The 16,069-nt window shown below is 35.9% G+C and overlaps 1 protein-coding gene across 6 annotated transcripts in view; it reads right to left on the bottom strand.

The window, feature by feature from the left end:
* Positions 1–2,333, bottom strand: part of LOC113117238 (disks large-associated protein 2-like) — a 98,836-nt gene extending 96,503 nt beyond the window's left edge. For 5 of the 6 annotated variants that reach the window (XM_026285775.1, XM_026285776.1, XM_026285772.1 and 2 more), the window contains exon 1: positions 1,937–2,333. The gene's annotated coding sequence lies outside the window, so the exon portion shown is untranslated. The remainder of the gene's footprint in view (positions 1–1,936) is intronic. The other variant, XM_026285777.1, reaches the window with a different exon arrangement.
* Between the last annotated feature and the right edge of the window lie 13,736 nt (positions 2,334–16,069).

Here is a 16,069-nt window from a genome sequence, read left to right as displayed (position 1 = left end):
TCATTATTTAATTCCTTTATATAAAAATGAATAAAGTGGCATCAACAATTCCATAAGGGCACAAACCAGCCACTTTTTAAGTCCCAGAAAGATTGGATGGTGCGTGTGACACGTCACTTAGTCAAACATTTATCCATTAATAGTGATGTGCTTGAGGACACTGGGAATAAACACTGAGTGAATGTGTGTGCAAAAATGTAGTACAAATACATAAACAGTAAAAGAAAAATCCAGTAAAAATAGATAAACATCTTTGAAATAACAAATAAAATAATAAAAACTGTGAAAGAAATTATAGTTGTTTTCAGTGAATATTAGTATAATAATTGTATTAACTAGTCGGTTTTTCTTACCAAATTATGGAATCTTTTGTTCTTTTTTTACAAAAAAAACAAAAACAAAAAAAACAGAAAAAACATTGCCAGTGAAGAATAAAACAACATAACTCATAAAAAAAACAACATAAAATAATTATTTTTTTTATCCTCATTTACTCATCATTGCCTTCATGTCGTTCCAAACCTGTATAATTAAAAAAAGAACCGAACAGTTGCTGGTCCCCATTGACTTCCAATGTAGGGAAAGAAATCTACAGAAGTCATTGGGGACCTTCAACTGTTTGATTACCAGCATTCTTCAAAATATCTGTTTCCTTGTCAAAATACCAAGTTTGGAACAACATTTTTGTTAATCACTTTGTTTTACCAGAAAACAACAGAAACAAAGTGATTTTTACATTGGTCAGTCTATTTTAAGTGAATCACTATAAACACAAATACACAGCGCAGTTAACAGCAATCCAGTGATGAAGACATTGATCTGTTTTTGCTACTTGATCATCTCTCACTGAGACAAGTCTGAATTCCCAAGTGTGTGTGTATAAGAACTGTCATAAATATTATATATATATATATATATATATATATATATATATATATATATATATCAAATATTTATGACAGCTCTTATACATATATTATACATATATATATATGTATACACACACACACACACACATACATGTCGGTGTGTGTATCTAGGTTGGTGGGTGGGTGGGTGGATGCGTGAGTGTGCGTGACACCTAAAGAGAGAGGAGAGGAGGGGGAATGCACTGCAGGAGCAAGTGTTTAGACCTGCAGTGCTTCCTCTTTCATTCTCTCTCTGTCTCTCTGCTGATATATATGGTAGGGCAGTGACAGAAAGTGCAGTAAATCCACTGAAGGCAATAGCCAGGAGCACACACACGCACACGCAAACACACACACACACACACACACACACACAAACAGACAATCACATACATTAAAAGTCCCTTTAGAATGGGGTTCATCTCTTGTTGTTAACACAGATCCAGCTGATATGTATCAGTAACTGGAGAAACAGACTGGTTTATGAAATATCTCCCATATTTCATACACACTCATACACACAATCTCAAAGATGAGCTTCCCTGCGTCCATTCACCCACACACACACACTCATGGACGGAGACTAACAGCCAAGTACATATGAATAAACTCCTCACCCACGGCTCAGAGTCTGTTTCATGACCCTGTGGAGGACGTCCCTCTTTCACAAGCAAAAACTGCTTATGTAAAGTCACCAAACCCACTCCCAGAATGCCCCAAAATACAAGTCTAAAAGTGGGAGAATTTCCCATTCAAGACTCACAGAAAGTACAGGTATGCTACACTCAGACCAAATGGGGTATGACAAGAACCTGTGGTAACATAAACAGCAGCACTTCCTGTTGAAATAAATGTCATTCACATCACCAGTCCTGTTTGTGAACCTCTACTGTCCCAAACAAGCTGCCCACCAGCACTACGAGTGCTGAACCTGTTCAGAACGAGGATCTCTTCTGAGCCAGCATGAGCGTTTCGGAGTTCCTGCTGTCTTAACGTGAGATTAGTTGAAGGGACCCACATCTGCCTACCTGTCAGGTGATGAGCGAGTCCGTTTGGCTGTGTTTGACTCGATCACACACAGGCACACGGTCATGGGTGTGGAGAGCTCTCACTCTTTTCTGCTTCACTCACTGCAGCACGCTTTGCTCTTCTGTCACACACATAGTCTCGTCCTTTCCCCCTCGATCAGTCCGCTTTCATTCAGGCACTCCAACCATGATTTAAAAAAAACGTGAGGAAAGAAAAACAAAAAAAAGGCAGGGGGGATGTGATGCCCTCCACAGAGAAGTAGCAGTTGGCTGAGCGAAGGGCTCTCTACTGCAGCACAGCGCAGGAGACACACACACGCTTCACACACGCTCTGACTGATCTACTGAAACACAGCCACTCTGAAAACCTGGAGATGGAGTCTAGGAATGGTGGACAGGATCTGTGCTTCTCATTTAGTTAGATATTCTTTCTCTCCTCCTATCTTTCTCTTTCTGTTAGACAGCAGAATCATTAAGCCCACTATGGTAAAACCGGTCTCACTCTATTTATTTTTCTTTTTTTTTTGTCTCTCAAATGTGACCGTCTCCTCTGAGAGGAAACCACAAGTGACATTGCTTCCATCCTGGTCCAAACATGGGCAACTTCCTAAACTCGGGTGTCATGATAACATTCGGAAAGGGGGCGTTTTGAGAGAGAAAGAGATACAGAGAGAGTTGCAGCCTGTAGCTGTGCCACTGAACATGAAAGACAGAAATAGCTGAATGGAGATAAACATTTAGACCAGATTTGGTGTCCGAGCGGAGGCAGTTTACAGTATGTGTGACCAGAGGCATGAAGATGACAAACAATTCATAAATTCCAGATCTGCCAATACAAATGATTAAGCAATGAATCACAACTGTATTTCTCACTATATGACACTAATAGTTTAGAACCAACTGTTGATCATTTCTTTTAATTTATTAATGTCGACATGTTTTTATGGCTCAGTGAATGAAGATGTAGACTGTCAAAATAAATGGAAGATGAATGGAATGAAAGAAAGACTCTGTCATATGCGGTTCGCGAACTTATCATTCGATGTAACCGGATATTTTTGAACCAGTTCACCAAATCGAACTGAATCGTTTTAAACGGTTCGCATCTCCAGTACGCTTTAATCCAAATGACTTATTCTGTTAACTTTTTAATGTGGCTGACACTCCCTCTGAGTTCAAACAAACCAATATCCCGGAGTAATTCATTTACTCAAACAGTACACTGACTGAACTGCCACATTAAAAGTTAACAGCTTAAGTCATTTGTGGATTAATGCGTATTGGAGACGCGAGCCGTTTAAAACGATTCAGTTCGATTTGGTCAACTGGTTCAAAAAGATCCGTTACATCGAATGATTCGTTCGCGAACCGGATATGACAAACTGCTTTGCTTTGAACTCTCTCACAACAGACATGGAAGAGAAGACAATGCTGAATAAAGTCATAGTTTTTGCTATTTTTGGACCAATACTTCAAAATATTCTAACTGACCCTCTGATGTCACATGGACTACTTTGATGATGTTGTTCTTACCTTTCTGGACATGGACAGTATACCGTACACACAGCTTCAATGGAGGGACAGAGAGCTCTCGGACTAAATCTAAAATATCTTAAACTGTGTTCTGAAGATAAGCGGAGGTCTTACGGGTTTGGAACAACATGAGGGTAAATTATTAATGACATAATTTTGCTAATTGGGCGAACTAACACTTTAAGTGAGGATAATGTGACAGTAAAAGCAATCTAGATGTAAAAAAAAAAGCATAAACAATTTATCCTAAATACAAAAAAAAAGTAAATAAAAATCTTTAATACTGGCTGATAACCAATGGCAATGGTAAAATGGTATATATTGTGCATCACTTATTTTGTGCGTTCATATAAAGTGAAAACGGGGGACATATAGTACCACATACATTGATATGCTCTGACGCAGTAAAAAAGTGTTATGATGACAATGTCATTTTAATGGGAACAATATTGTAACAGAAAATCCTAAAGCATTCTGACTCGTAGTCTCAGACTTTTAGACCCCACTGAACAAAGACCACACATGGCTTTCAACACTGTGTAAGCACCATTAATTCAAAACACGCACGCTCCTCAAGGGTTCCTTTCATGATTAAAATTAAATGACAGTGAAAGTGACTGACGACCTGCCAATCTAAACATTTCGCTCAGGCCAAGAGAAGCAGTGTGTGCGGTTACTGTGAAAATGTATCAACTCAGGCCATATTTACAATCTGAATCTGCATCCTCTGCAGGCTTGACTTAGCACACGGATCCAAACTCATCCTGGGACTATAAATTACAACAGGAGGAAAAAAAACTGTGGACTATTTTGAGTATGTGGTGCATTTCAGAGATCAGAAGTATGACCTGAACCAAAATCAGCCACCTGTCATTCCAGACTGAACAAATAAATACATCAATTATAACATTTTCAGCATCAACAAGTTGTTGGACTTGTTCCTTTTCGATAGTATTCAACTGTATCAGGATGCAAGACCACGTGACCCCACTACAGTCTTCACTCCTACTGGGAGTAGCTGTATTGAGTCATTGTTCAATTTAATAAAGTTTAACTCTACTTATCTACGCTATACTTAGCTCAGTAAAGTTAAGGTAAAACAGTAGGAGTTGGTCAGTAGATCGTGTTGGTAGACGAGTGCAAGAGATATATGATAGAGATATATCATTAGAGAAGATAGTAGTGAAGATGGTGTACTACTAACCCATTTCTCTTAGGATTTTCAATCTTAACAACTTAATTTACATAATCGTTCATTAATCAAAGGGAGTGTGATGCACGCGACTGTGTCTGTCAGCGGGTGAGCATTAACAGCCCCACCAACTCAATTCCCTGCTGAGTTAATGGCCTACCAACTCTCTTCACAGCCTCCGACAACAACCAGTCACTTCTGTGTGCCATTCAGAACTGAACTAAAAGCGTTTTTAAGTTACAATTCAATTCCTGAGTTCAAATTGGTATAGCAAATGAGAACCAGAATACAAATATAACGTCATGGTGCTCTTGTGAATGCGCAGTGGAGACTGAAACAGGAGCGAAGAAATGATTAATAAAGTCTTCATTTTTGTTTTCTTTGTGCAAAAAAAGTATTTTTGTCACTTCATAACATTACAATTGAACCACTGATGTCACATGGACTATTTTAACAAAGTCCTTTATACTTTTATTGGCCTTGAATGTGTCAGTTGTATTGCTGTATATGCAGGACCAGAAAGCTCTCAGATTTAATCAAAAATGTCTTAATTTGTGTTCCGAAGATGAACAAATGTCTTACAGGTTTGCAACGACATGAAGGTGAGTAATTAATTACAGAATTTTCATTTTTAGGTGAACTATCCCTTTAAGGAAGTCAAATTCAAATGAATTGAAAAAATCACAAACTTTTAATAAGAAAAAGCAAAGGTTTGTTGAGACAAACTTTGAATGTTGGATTAAAAGACTTTGTTTGAAAGTTTTGGTTTAAATGTATATAGGCATTCATAGGCCTTTTAGATTTAAGTTTTTGGAAGAACACGTAATTTCCCAAAATGAGATTTCCTATTACAATTCAATAAATTAGTTTCCTGCCATTCAAACATAAATTCTTATTCGACTTCCAGTGGGGTGTGGCCAATCCAGTTCAAATTAAACTCTTAAACTGAAACAAAGACAATTCTTAAAGACCCCCTGTGATGAAAATCAAGGTTTTTTTTTTATTGTTTACATGTCTATCTGGTATTTTTAATATACTTCAAGACAGAATGCAAATTGATGAGTCAACACCATTTCTGAGCATCCACTAAACTGCATTGTACCAAAGACAGTCTCATATATGTGGCTTGAAACAGTCCCTGTTTCCAACCATCACAAACATGTAACCATTCCTATCAACTTGTGCGGCAGGATGTTTCATATCATTAGCTGTCTGAGATGGCGAAGGGGAACATGGTTTGTGAAACATTAGCAACACATTATTAGCGGTTTAATAAAGTCAAGCCAAAGGCTAATGATCTCAATTACTGTTTTGTGTCCAACAAAAAAAATGCATTACCATTCTTATACAGCAAACTTGTAGATGACCGTTTATAGTTCAATCTTCATGTTCTTCTTTGAAATCAGTTCCTGGTTCAGACATGTGTGGCTGAATTTATGCTATATTGCTATTTGCCACTGTGTTTACTACTTCAGTAAACTGAGTGAAAGTGGAGCAGGTAGAGACGGTGTGATTGAGTCGAGATGGGGACTAATTTGCATATTCATTAATATTCACACAAGCTGCATATACTAAATAAGTTAAGGGTGTACAGTTACTTTCAAGCTATTTTAATGCTTGAAGAAACTATTTTATTGGGGAAAACAAATAGTCATTTTGATGAGTATTAAGGGATAAAATCCGTGACATGGACTTTAAATTTTGAATTCTGCACAACTTTGCAAACAAAGCAAAATTTGACCTCTAATGCAAACTTCGATCTAAAAACTCTATAATATATTAATGCATCATGAAATCAGTTTGCGGGGTTTCATCTTAATAAATAATCAATAAACGACAAATCAAATCAGAACGAGAAGACTGAGCAGTCTGTGTTAATTGAGAGTTCATCATTTTCGTCACTGCAGATAACAAGCGTTCCTGCACAAAAAAAAAAAAAAGAGACTTTCTGTGGCAAGGCCTGAAGGGACAAATACTCATCACACACCTTCACAAAGTCACTCCACGAATTGCATCCTAATTCAGTCTATTACAATTCTTCACCTTTGAGTATCACAGCTGCTCAAAGTTTCACATTGATTTTCTGCCAAAAAAATGGGGTTTTGCAGTTCATGACCAGGAATCTGTAAAAAATGTCAGTGACAATATTTGATTAGTCTGGCTTTGTTTTGATTTTGTGGCAAATGCATTTCAGTCTGTATTGGTTAGATTGGATTTCAAGTAGTTTTTCATCATTCGGGATGCAATGTGACTGTAACTAACTTAATTTACTCACTCATTCACTCATGTGGCTTTGGTGAATAGGAAAGCAAGAAATATGCATGAATACATACTAGGGCTGTCAATTTAACACCGTAATATTTAAAAGAATCCAATAAAAAAAGTGACATTACATTAATCATGCCCCCTGACTGTACATAAATTTCCTGTACTAATTTGCACTTACCAAGAGCAGACGTAGTGGTTCACACAGGACACGTTCTTGCGTTTAAAGACAGCTAGACAGAGTGCAAACGAATGGGTCTCAAGATGCATTTCAATTTGACGCATTTGAAAGTTATCCTACTAAGAATTTAATGCTTAAAAATGTGGTGCTGAGTGTTGAAAAAAAAGAGAACAGCCAAAGACTTCAAATCACAGTTTAAAGAAAGCACAGAGGAATGTGTCTTGTGTTAATGACTTCAAAGTCTTCACTCAGTTGTTCAGTGATATGGAATTAAAACAATCAATACAATGACACTGAGATACTTTTATAATGTATATTAAATGCCAAAACAATATAATGTCTTCTAATTAAATTCATATGAGTTTTTTTCTCAACAAATGAAAGTGAAAGAAAAGTGAAAAAGTCGTGACATTTGCTAAGTATGGTAACCCATACAGCAAATAATAATTACTAGCAGCAGCAAAAATTATTTTCCACTACAAAAAAGTAGCAACTAATATAGATATCCCCGACATCAACTAGACAAACCTCAATTAATGGATCTGATTTCATCACTTGCAAGATGACAGCTCTGACAGTCAATTCTACAGATCAGATTTGAAAAACAAACCAGATTTATGTAAAATATGAATGAGGCCTTGGACAACAACTACCAGCTAAACTCAACCAAACACTATTTGGAAGAATGTATGATTTAGGAAAATGATATCCATTTCAGCCATTCTTTCTTTGATCATTTCCAAAAAAATAAGTGATGAGCCCAGGCAACAGTGGATCTTTTCGTCTTCCCAATTTAGAGAACGCTTCAAAATGAAGCCTAAGATTGAAGAGATGGATTTTGAAATAGACTTTGATGGATGAAACACACTGAAATTACATCTCTGAACTACAAAAATCTAAGAGAGGGGAACTGGAATAATCTGCATGTGATTGTTTAGCACACTGGTGAAATAGATAGAGTGCCATAGATATCACAAATGACCACATTGTTCCATTGATGCTACAGTTCACCACTTATGCTTTTATCACTACTGTTGTCTCTCTTTCTAGTCACTACTATACATTCCCATTCTGTCAGCTCGGTCTCCTGTGAGGGTGTGGATCCCAGAAACTAACGATACCTAACAATCATTTACTATACCGTCAACCCACCATTGGCTGGCATTTCTCGTAGTCTTGTGGCGTGGCGTTGTAATGGGAACGATTCCAGCGGAGAGGACAGAATAATACAAACAACAGAAAATGGAGGCCTTAGGCGCAATGACAAAAAGGAAAGTATGACTTCTCCACATGAATGAGCAAGCAGACCGACAGCACAGCAGCAATTCAATTTCAAGGCGTATTACCCCTTAAGTTTAAAATGTAATGCTTAATAACTTGCATGCATCTATAAAGACATGCAAGTTGTGTATAATATCCCGGACTGACACCATCTGCTCCTCTGTGAATATCTGTATGATCCTGTGGCTGTGACATGACGATGTGCCGTTCAAAGCGCTATCCTCAACTCACTAGCGTGTTGTTGCAGACATTACCCGTGTATCCGGCTAACCTTTTCAGGAGCCTTGTAAACAATTCTCCTCTTTCAAATTGCAACGAGGCTCTCAGCTTGAATTACTTTTCCCATTCATACACCAAATCTCTACCAGCACACAATTCACACATGCCTCAAAGCGAACACTGATATATAACTGTGACACATGACATCAAGGGCTAGTTTACCACATTTCCCCCCACACACATTATGTAGAGATTTAAACTAGTACTCGTAGTGCTATGAATACTGATTAGAACCAGACACGCTCTCTGTAAGTCTTCCTTAAACACATTTATTTATTTATCTATTTAATTAGCTAGATATCACTCTCTCTGCTGAAAGTCACCTTAATGAGAGGGATAAATTGAAATCTGTTACAAATTTTCTTCATGGTTAACAATGCGAGAAATTAGTGAACGCAATTACTTTCAAGCACAACTTGATTACAGGGAAATAAATGGATAATGAAAACCAACATATTCACACAAACTCCTGTCAGGAGGCCACCGTGCTGGTGATTTACATCTGAAGGGCCTTCGCTAGATCTCAAAATCCAATGCACAACAACAATAACAACAACAGCAACAAATCAATGCATGAAAATTATTGTGTTAAAGTCAGTGATCCTGACTTCAGATGATGGTTTGAGGCTTTAGCTCACAAAAGGGAGCTTAAGATTAATGAACATCCAACAGGATGGCTCCTCTGACTTCATTAGGGAGTCTGTGATGCAGCAAACGCCATCGTTTTATGATATTTACCCCCACATCTGGCACCATGACAGCCTGATGGATTACGGTTAGTGTGTTTATCCTGACAGGAGACACTAAAATGAGAGTTTGTTTGTTTATTTGGCACTGGCCTGAATCTTTTTTGTGTGTGTGTTTGTATATAGGATCGACCGGTCTTACAGAATCATATTATTTCAGTTTTTGCTCCAGCTCAATAATGGTCAGCCTTTTTGGCTTCAAGACCCTCGGCTGTCCAATGCAATATTCAAAGTCCCCTCTCCAGATGTTTCTACCGTAATTATGACAAAGCTGCTTGTTTGCTAATTTTTTATTTATATATTTAATCAATTAATATGGTTGATTTAATACAGTAAATAAATTAAAAATGTATTTTGTCATTCTTGAAGCTATTCTTTCTTGAGGTTCTTCAATAAAAGCAATAGTTCTTAAGGGAAAATTAAAAAAAATTAAATAAGTAATAAATTATTTGCATTTATTAATGATAATTTGTTCATTTAAATTCCTTCTAAATCTATTTAAATATAATAAATAAATCTGGTTGAGAACCACTGCTCTGTCTGATTTTCTAAGAAAAAGAATAAAGGCCCACAAAACATCACAACACATGAAGTAGACTTTAAAACATAAGCTAATGCAACTTACAGAAAAAAAAGAACCTACGGAGGATCCATAAAAATCAACAAAACCATAAAGTGTGAAATGAAAATTAAAGGGCTCTGCTATTGCATCAGCAATCAACTGAAAGGCTTCCTCTTTGAAATCACTTCAAATTCTAAACCCTTCGTTCGTAAAAGAAAAAGGGTGCTTTGTGTGTCTGCCCAGATTAAAATTAAAGTATGACTTCAGTATATTCTTCTGAAATGTTCTTGCGGATATTGTTTTAGCACAGGATCCACACAGGACTGACATTTGATTGCTATAGTGAGGTAAACTTTCTAAAGTTCAGAGAGAGTGTTGACCTTCATACTCTGAAAGAGGTACGCTGCTCGAATGTAAAGCACGATTCATCTTCTTGATCCTTCCTGCTTACATTAGTTCAAGCTTACTATTGCTTCTTACAAGGATTATTGCTGAACTACACACGTCATGCATGGTTTCATCCACAGTATAAAAAAAAATCACATGCATTTAAATTCAACCAGCATGGCTGAGAATCTTCACCTCAGATGACAATAGACATTTTCATACCGACTCACTGTCTAGGGGTCAACTAGGATGGAAAAAGTAATTATGTTGAAGTAATTGTACATGATTGCTTTGAGGAGCCTCATTTATAAGGAATCCAGACTGCAAATAAAATGGAAAAAATAGTTTAAAATCTGAAATCTGAACAATCTGAACAACTTGTTCATCAGATCATCTTGTGAGGTGCCATTAGTTAATAAATCTTTAGAGCGTGTGTCAATTCCTGTATGTGCATGAGTTTGCGGTTCGAATCAGGCTAACCGTTCTTAGTGAATTGTTGAGAGACTTTGCTCAGTTTGCAACTGACTCCTTCACTGAATCGTGAATCGGTTTTCGGTTATGTCCAGTTCGAAATGACTGTTATTGTAATTAAGGATACATATTTTCAATAGAGATTTATTGCTATGGGTATCCAGTAAAATTATGGGCTAATATAGGTATACAAGGCAAAAACATTCAAATATTTAACAACAAAAATTACTGGTCACTGTCTGGCATAAAGTATTCCAATTGTAAAGCTGAATCGAAAGGAAACTTTTTTTTAAGGTATATTTATGGCCGTTTTCTGACTTTATTGGGACAGGACAGAAGAGAGCTGACAGCTGAAAGAAATAGAGATATTGTTATTAACTGAATATATATATATACACATATAAATCACATTGAAAACAATATCGTTAACATACACTTTTATTTTAATGTGAAAATGCTTGCTTAATGTGAAAAAACAGATACTCTTTTGAGTGTGTTTTTGTGCGCATTTGATGTAATTTCATATTTAATAGATAACACGAGACTATAGCACCATCTAATGGTATTAGAGGCCCTCACAGGAGACTATTCTGCAGTCTGTAAGCAAGACTGCTCAGTGCATCCTTCTGAGGAGCTCATTTGTGGTTGGAGAATTCATGATACCCACCTGTTCTATTATTAGAAATAACCTAAATACGCATACAAGCCAAAGATCTAAACCTTTACTCTTTCGTTTGAAACAGTTTTAATACATATTTAATTTTACGGAGGAGGAAACTAAAACTACCACTCTGATTAATTTATAAAGTCAACATCAAAACTGACTTTCAAACAGCACAATTGTGTAAAAAAAAAAAAAAAAATGTTTATTTCCCTCTGTATTTGCTTAATATTGTAATGCTAATTATTAGTTAAATTAATAAAACTTACTACTAAATTATTTTTCGGAGACAAATATTTTGAAGTTATAGTTCACCAAAAAAAAATTACATTCTGTCATTATTTAGTCATTCTTTCTCGCTCTTTCTTCTATTTAGCACAAAACAAGATATTTTGAAGAATGTTGGTAACCCAACAGTTAAGGGTAGCCAATAAAAAATACTATGGAAGTCAATGGCTACCGTCAACTGCTTGGTTACCAACATCCTTTAAAATATCTTCTTTTAGGTTCAGCAGAAAAAAGAAAAATTAATGCAGGTTTGGAACAACTTGTGAGTAAATGATGACAGAATTAGCCTTTTTATGCAGATAACAGAATTTTCTGAATTTTACAGTTTAGCAGTAAATCAAGACATTGACTTAACAGTTCTCATTGTTCTGCTTAGCAGCACAAAAAACAAAAGAGTTATTCAAATTTTTTATAAATTATACACAGAAAGCGAGCAACACTCCCATCCCAATTATAATCACTGCAGCCATAACCGTAAATTAATGCAGAGCTCTCAGTTCAGCATGAACTCACGGACTGTCTAAGCACAGAGTTCTGGACTGCACACTAAAATGAATGATGCCATCTATACTCTTATATACACGCTATATTTGCCTTGTTAATTGTAATGGTAGTGCTGTAGTTTTGTCACATAGCCCACTTGCAATGTATAACAGGCAAAAGCTGCAACATCTGGCCAATTAACCATAGTCAATCTTAATCAATTGTGCAGCTCTGACCCAATTTAGCTTCTGAATGTAAAGTGCATGTTATTGCACTACAACCACATAAAAGACAAATGAACAGATAAGTGCATTTGTAGTCTTAAATCTAAACATAACTTGTAACTAAACTGGAACTACTTTTCTCTTTCATCTGATGTCATCCATTAAATGAAGTTAGTTCTTTATTCTTTATTTATTTATTTTAATATTTTTTGGGGGGTTGGATGGATTTTTAAATAAAATGTAAACTTTTAACCGGCATTGAAACATCACATCATCAAATAATTTTGTAAGATTTTTAAATGTTTTGTTTTTTAAAAAAGTCTCTCACCAAGGCTGCCTTTATCTGATCAAAATTACAGTAAAAGCAATAACATAAACGAAATATTATTACAATTTAACACAACTATCTTCTATTTTAATCTATTTTAAAATGTAATGCAGCCATTACTCCAATCTCCAGTGTCACATGATCCTTCAGAACTGATTCTAATATGCTAATTTTATGCTTTTTCTTGTTATAATCAATGTTGAAATTAATTTAGCTGCTTAATATTTTTGTAAATTGATTTTTTTTAAAAATCAGGATCCTTTAAATTAATATAAATTTTAACTACTTTTTTTTTTTACCAGAACAGCACTTGTGTCTTTACAAAGACTAACATATCCTAATTCTAAAAGAAAGAATGCAAATCATAATCAAACAGATGTTCTTTGTATAGTAGGAGTAAAAGCAGTTATATGTGCACATCTGTGTTTGTTTTTGTTCGTAGGTGTGTGTGTCTCTTTGTGAAATCCTCCCCAAACATATGAGTGCATCTGCTTGAAATCTGGCCACAGCTGAAGCAGGTGTGAGCAAAATCACACCATTCTATTTTCTAATGAGTTTGGGGTCTGTGGCCGGCAGTGACTGAAGTGAAATCCTGCACTCTCCAGGCATTACACTCTCTAATAACAGCCATCTGTCTTCATGACTGTCTGCTCTACAGGCTCAGGGGAAGGAGGGGGAGAGAAAATAAAAGATTGGTGGATGCATTTTTAAAAATTATTTTCAACAAAAAGTTACAGCAATATTTGTTTTGTTTTTATAATGATCAAAGTAGAGAAAGGGCAGAGATGCAGAATGTTTTTTTTTTTTTTTAATCAAACTCTGAACTTCACAAGCCTCAATAATATATATATATTTTTTAGTTACTTTTACTTTCTCTTTTTTCTAACTGGCTACAACACACATACACACAACTATTTTATATCTATTTTACAACAATGAATAAATAATATTAAAACATTATTAATAGTATTTCTTCCTATATTATTAATATAAAATATATATAAAATATAAAACGCTGTAACATTACATTTTTAAGCAACCTTATTGGCTGCCGATACTGGAGAGGCCCAATCAGCTGTGCCATGTGATAATGATGTCATTATGTCAAATTGAGTTAGACCTATAAGACTGTGCCATCTAGATGTTCATGCCAGAACTCTGTATTTGTATTATTACAAAAGATCTCTGTGATTTCACAGAATTCTTTTTAACTTTCTCTTCATCAAAGAATACAGAGAAAATGTATCATGGTTTCCACATAAATAATAAGCAGCACAACTATTTTCAACAATATTACTTTTTACTGTATTTTTTTTTTGTAAATGTAGCCTAGGTGAGCATAAAAAAACTTTCAAAAACAAAAAACAAAAATGGCCCCTGGTTATATTTACCATTGTGCCCTTTAAGTGCTATGAACAGATGCTGATTCATCTAACTGCTCACTGCAATCCCAAAACCTTCCAAACTGTCCCATTGTTCCCCTATTTACATGTCCAACCAACAAATAATCTGTGATCATTTTTGATATATTAGTAAACACACACAATGACGGTAGTTCCAGTCTCATCAGTGAGCAGCTCGCAGGGGTCAGCAGTGCTGATGAGCTGTGTGATGGGTTCCTGTACTCTCTCATCATGCTGTTCAAGGTCAGATCAGGTCAGAGCACTGACTCAGACAGGTCAAACACACTATCCAACCATGTCCGGCTATCCCCCATCTAATTTCCGTGAGCATCACAGTGAATTCATCCTCCTCTCACCTCGTGTTTGAGAACCACCCGTTCTTCACTGTGTAGGTGAGTGGTGCCACCCACATCCCCTCTTTGCATATGTGTATTATGCATTGCTTTGATTTACAAGGAGATGACACACGGACAGCGAGCTTAACATTTAAAGCAGTAGTTTTCCCTGAAAATCAAAAATATGACTCGTTTTCCAATCACAAAAGGAATGAATGGGGAAAGTTGCTGAAAAGTTTCATAATGGAAAAGAGCAGCTTAAACAATCTTCTAAATATCTTCTTTTGTGCTTTGCAGGATTAAAAAAAGAAGCCATTTGAGTTGGGAAGGCATGATATGAGAGTCAGTAAGTGATGAAATTTCATTTTTGCACAAACTGTTCTAAAGACAAAAGACAAAATTTGGCAAGATTCTGCAATCTAGGGCAAAACAAGTTATATACTAGGCAATCACAAAGAGAAAAAGTGTATGATGAAATAAAAAAGAAGATAAGGGTGCAGAAAGAGGTTACATGCACAATCACTCCCACACACACACACAGACAAACACACACACACACACACGCACACACAGTGTTGTATGGTTTCATTTCCTGAGCACTGGCCGCTTACTGCATATAGGTCACTTCATGCACACCATTCTGTCTTCACCTCTTCACCGCAATATAATACTCTCATCCTCCCCTCAAATCAGAGGACTCAACCACTCATCAGGCGATGCACCTCTTCTTACCCTTCACTCTTTTTCCCCCCTCTCATTTCATTTTATTTACTCTTTCTCAGAAAGTACTCAGACCGGCTTCTGTAAGTTAGCTGACCATTTCCTACACTGAACAAAACACTGAACCATGAGGCCATCTGCTACAACTGACAATTGCCAAAAACTTTTATCTCATATACATTTAAAATGTACAAGTTTACTTCCTGTAAATCAGTAAATCAGGTACTGCAGCTCACGTTTAGACAGCTAAGACATAAACCTGTACAGAGTACAAACACTTGTTCATGTTAGATGTAGAATCACATTTTACAATGTTAGGTTTAGATGTTGGGAATTTTTTTTTACTTAAATAGGCCTACTGTATAGTCTTTAGATGTAAAATTTTATTTTTTGCAAAAATATTTAAAATTATTTATTAAACCACAGTACCAAAAAGCAACTTCCAACATATTTTTTCACAAAATATGAAAAAGTTATTGAAATTTGTGTAATGATGTGTAAAATTAGTGTAAGAATATCATCACACTATTCACAATGATGCTTCATTTTTAAAGCTGGCAAGATCAACAAACACATAAAATTTTATCGTTTAGCTCTACTTTGGATGCATTTTAAGAGCGCATTTTCTGGAAACCAAAAAAAAATAAAACAATAAAAACCAATGACCTTGGCCATTATATACAGGAGAGATTTTTCATTAGCCTGCAGGACTCCCACTACATACTGATGAAACACTAACACCACATACTGATGTCCTAAAATCTGAATAGCCACGACAGAGAGGGCAGTGGAAG

Source organism: Carassius auratus, chromosome 17, assembly GCF_003368295.1.
Source record: "Carassius auratus strain Wakin chromosome 17, ASM336829v1, whole genome shotgun sequence".
Lineage (NCBI taxonomy): Eukaryota > Metazoa > Chordata > Actinopteri > Cypriniformes > Cyprinidae > Carassius > Carassius auratus.
This window is presented reverse-complemented; position numbering and strand designations above follow the sequence as displayed.